We start from the raw sequence: 4,358 nt of genomic DNA on the forward strand, positions 1-4,358 counted from the left end.
TTATAGAAAAACAAAAGTGACTCTGATGTTTTGGTTCACAAGGTATCCAACCCATCCATTATCTCGGTAACCCTCTTATTAACACCGCACAAAACTTTTAGCCTATTAAGTTTTAATAAGTATTGAAACCATGACTTATCAAAAGCTTTGTGAAAAGATCTGCTTTTCGTTCATTGGTGTGAATTTTGTCTACGGTGATCAACTTCTTTTCGTAGCAATCACAAAAGAAGTGATACCGTATTTCAATATGGTGTAGTGAGTGTTGAGATGCAAGCTAGTAATGTATATAGTTGTGTATTTCATTGTTTACTTAGTTCATATGTAATAAGCCGAATCGGATCGCCTGAGCTACTTTCAACATTCCCCTTCCATACCCTTATACCTTGCCCCATTATAACCCGTTTTAAGTCCTCTTGATTTGCATTTGTGTCAAAGCATTTATATAGGTAGAGATTTGACAGCAGTACAAGCGTATGCGAGGAGAATTGGTTATGATTGAATACATGTGAATGATCACCAAGAATAGAGTTAATGTGTGGAGGTGTGTTATGTGTGGGTAAAAACTGAAATCATGTTAGGTTTGATTAGAATTCTATGGTTTAAATATAATATCAAGAATACTAGTGCAAACCTATAGTAACGAGGGAATAGGGTATGACTTGGTACCTTGACTAAACCGGAATTGTTGGTATGTATGGTGGTTGTAGTTTAAAAAAAGTTGGTTGTTTGAAGTGTTGCTTGGGGGCAAGCAACGATTAAGTGTGGGAATGTGACGAGTGACTCGTAGGGAAGCCGCTAAGCGAGTTAAAAGATATAAATGCATTGGCTTAACCAACTTAATTTCATGGAATTAGTTGACTATGGTTACTCATATCTTTACAGGTAGGAGGAGGTAGAGGATGAAATTACGAGAACGTGGGCGAAAACGGCAAAGAAAACGGAGTTGAAACGAGAAAGATATGAAGAAAACAAGAAATTGAGGAAGAGCTCCACCGTGGTCCACGGTGTTGACCATGGGCCACGGTCAAACTGGCACCAAAATCAACAGAATACATCGTACCGTGGCATTCTGGGCACCGTAACTGGACATTGGTCCATGGTGTGGACCGTGGCCCATGGTCCGACACGTAACTGCTGAGGTTAGGCCACTTTTTAGGCCATTTTTGGGTGTCTTTTCACATATCTATCAATTGGAAACGATTAGGGGCGATCTCCGGAGTCCAAGACATTGTTTTTGGTGATTGTAATCATTATATTGGGTGTTTGATTCTTATGAAAAAGACAGTTGAAGCAATGATGATCATCCAAACTATGAGTGGCTAATTCAATTGGTATTTTCTCTTGGGATGTAAGGATAATTGCAAGACACTTTATGTTAATTGTTCTTGAATTTTGATTGATTGTCTAAATGTTTATGTTATTTTAATCATGATGTTTGTGTGGTTGTTTGTAACTTGTCTATATCGTTTAAACCTAGTTTTGATCCATGCATTCTTGGTGTCATTGACAATTGAGATTTAATGGAGAGAATTAGGGTTAATAGTATTGATTGATTGTTGAGTAACAACCTCGCGTTCTAGGAATCCGAGTACTTAGCTCTTGATTAATCACAAACAATTTCATATGCACAAAACCGAGATATTATGGTTTATCCATTGAATGTTAACAAGAGTGTTGAGTAATAACCTGAACCTTGAGAGGAATGCTTGTTTAATCAATCGTTTACAACTTTCGTGTTAGTTTATTTTAGATATTAAAATCAAAGCAAAATCACTTTGAAGATTACTTTTTGTCTTTTACTTTTATATTAGTTTAATTGCTACGCTACTTGATTAACACATATTCCACAAACTCTCTGTGTTCGACACCGACTTACTGCTATCCATTGCCGGGGAGTAGTGCGCCACGTGTGTTACTTTTGTAGTTTTTGTTTAATTGTTATTGTCAGTTTTACGCGGGTTGTGTTAGTGTTCAGGTATCTACAGGTATATGCATATGCGAAACTCTCGGTCTTCATCACCGTTAGTTTTTGATTTGGAAATTGAAAGAACTGCTCGTCAGAATCGGATTCTTCAAAGGGAGAATAAGATTATTGGGTCACCAAGCACACAAAGTCGAACAACTGAAACCACAAACATGGCTTCAAGTCAATCTGTACCACCTATGCCACCACCCATCAATCCAGAAAATCCTCCTTCCAATGAACCCATTACCACTACGAGTCTTACGAGTGAGTCTACCTCAACCGTGTTTAGTTTTCAACCACCAGTTAACCTTATACCTTTAAACAACTTCATGCCTATTCAAGGACAATCATCAAACCCACCACATCAATCACCTTTCCAATCTCAACAACATCTACCTTTTAATCAGCCATATACACTACCACAAGAACCACCCATAATCCATATTTCACCGGGTTTAGGTCTGGCCCGCATTTGTTTGGTGGGCCACGTTTTGGCGATAATAACGAAGGGTATGAAGAGTATGAAGAGGGATATTCAAGTGGGGGGAGATGGAAATCAATTAAGGGTGCAAGGTCAATTTGGTTATGTCCCGCAACAAGAAATGCAGCAATGGGGTGGACCACATGTCAATCAAGCACAACTGCGACAACCACAACCATTGCAACAAGTTCCTCTACAACCTCATTATCAACAACCTCAACAACCAATGCCACCAGCACAATTTCAACAATATCCACTACCAAGGCCCGTGTATAGGAAAATGGGCCAACCAAGAGTACCATTGGGGGTACCAAGAAGACATGCAAGGGAAATGGTTAGGGGGATTGAAGCTCATTTTCGACCGGTCATCACTAATAACCCATCTTCGGTGGTTATTCCTCAAAACCAAAGTGGAAGAATGTTTGAGGTAAGAATTAATGCACTCCAAAGTTTACCAAAGTACAAGGGTCTCGCAACGGAAGAACCCTATTTTCATTTGGAGGCATATGACTCTATTTGCAACACGATCTGGGGTCAAGGTTTTTCATCAGATGAGGTGAAATTTGGTTTATTTCAATTTTCGTTGGAGGATAAAGCAAAGAGATGGTTTTACACATTGCCATCCACATCGATTTACACTTGGGCCGATATGCAACAAAGGTTTTTAGAAGATTTTTATACGGCCCAAAAGACTAATGATGCGAGATGAAGTTTGAGATCTTTCCAACAACAATCTGGTGAAATGTTTCATGAAGCATTCGAGAGGTTTAACATGATGATCAAGAATTGTCCTCATCATGGTATAGCTCTTTGGGAGTTGTTGAATGCTTTTCATGAAGGGTTGAATGCAGAAGATGAACGGGATTTGATGTCAATCACAAATGGTACTTTCGGTACCAATTATGAACAAGATGATTGGGCATTCTTGGAACAAATATCGGTCACATCAAAGAGAAAGGTTCAAACTGCAAGAAGAGCAAGACCGGCAATTGGAAGACCGCAAGTTCATGCTGTGGAAGATGTGGGGGGTACAAACTACTAATCAAAGAATTGATGTTTGTACCAATTGTAACGAGTTAGGTCATGGGGCTGATGTGTGTACGGTAGGGCAAGCACAAGTTGAAGAGGTAAATGCACTTCAAGGTCAAGGAGATGGTAATCGGAATTTCAACATGAACTCAAACACTTACCACCCCGGGTTGAGAAATCATCCAAATTTTAGATATGGAAATCAAGCAACTCAACTCAATCCCAATTTCCAAGGGACTTCTCAAACCCACTTTATTCCTCGACAACAATACTTCAATCAAGGAAGTCGAGGTCAACTTCAAGGAACGTGTGGTAATCAAAGTGGGTCTTCAGGTCAAGGTTCATAAAGTGGGAATGAAGTCATGGATATGCTTAGTATGATGCAACAAGACATGCAAAGGAGAAATCAACTTGATGAAGTGCGCATGCAAAAGGATGAAGTCCGTGACAAAGCCATTCAATCTTTGACCACTCAAATGGGTCAACTTGCAACCGATGTTGAGAATTTGAAGAAAAACAGCTCGAGCTTAAAGAAGGGGAACAACGTGCGTATCAATGCAGTAAGACTTTTACCTAATTTTGGAATTTCAAGTGTTCAAGTTGATCCAACACCACAGTTTGTTGAGGGGGTGGTGGAAGATATTGGTGATGAGATTGAAAATTTGGGTAATTATGAAACGATTTTCCAAAATAACTCTGAATTAACCGAATGAAAAATTTTTTTTGTGAAAATTGTTCTTGTGATAAATGTTTAAATGACAAATTAACCAAAATAAGGGATGAGAGGGTTGATAATAATATTATCCCGACTAAACTTTAAGACCCAGGAGTGCCACTTTTATCAATCCAAATTGGTGAATTTAAAACTGATCGGGCACTGCT

General features: G+C 38.9%; 1 non-coding gene across 1 annotated transcript; it reads right to left on the reverse strand.

The window, feature by feature from the left end:
• Nucleotides 1-3,149: 3,149 nt before the first annotated feature.
• LOC143604224 (small nucleolar RNA R71) lies at nt 3,150-3,251 on the reverse strand. The gene has a single exon (XR_013148247.1). It is a non-coding gene; the product is annotated as a small nucleolar RNA R71 (small nucleolar RNA).
• Between the last annotated feature and the right edge of the window lie 1,107 nt (nt 3,252-4,358).

This window comes from Bidens hawaiensis, unplaced genomic scaffold (assembly GCF_021521415.1).
Source record: "Bidens hawaiensis isolate Kalapana, Puna unplaced genomic scaffold, B.hawaiensis_p1.1 tig00064447_1, whole genome shotgun sequence".
In the NCBI taxonomy this organism is placed as follows: Eukaryota; Viridiplantae; Streptophyta; class Magnoliopsida; order Asterales; family Asteraceae; genus Bidens; species Bidens hawaiensis.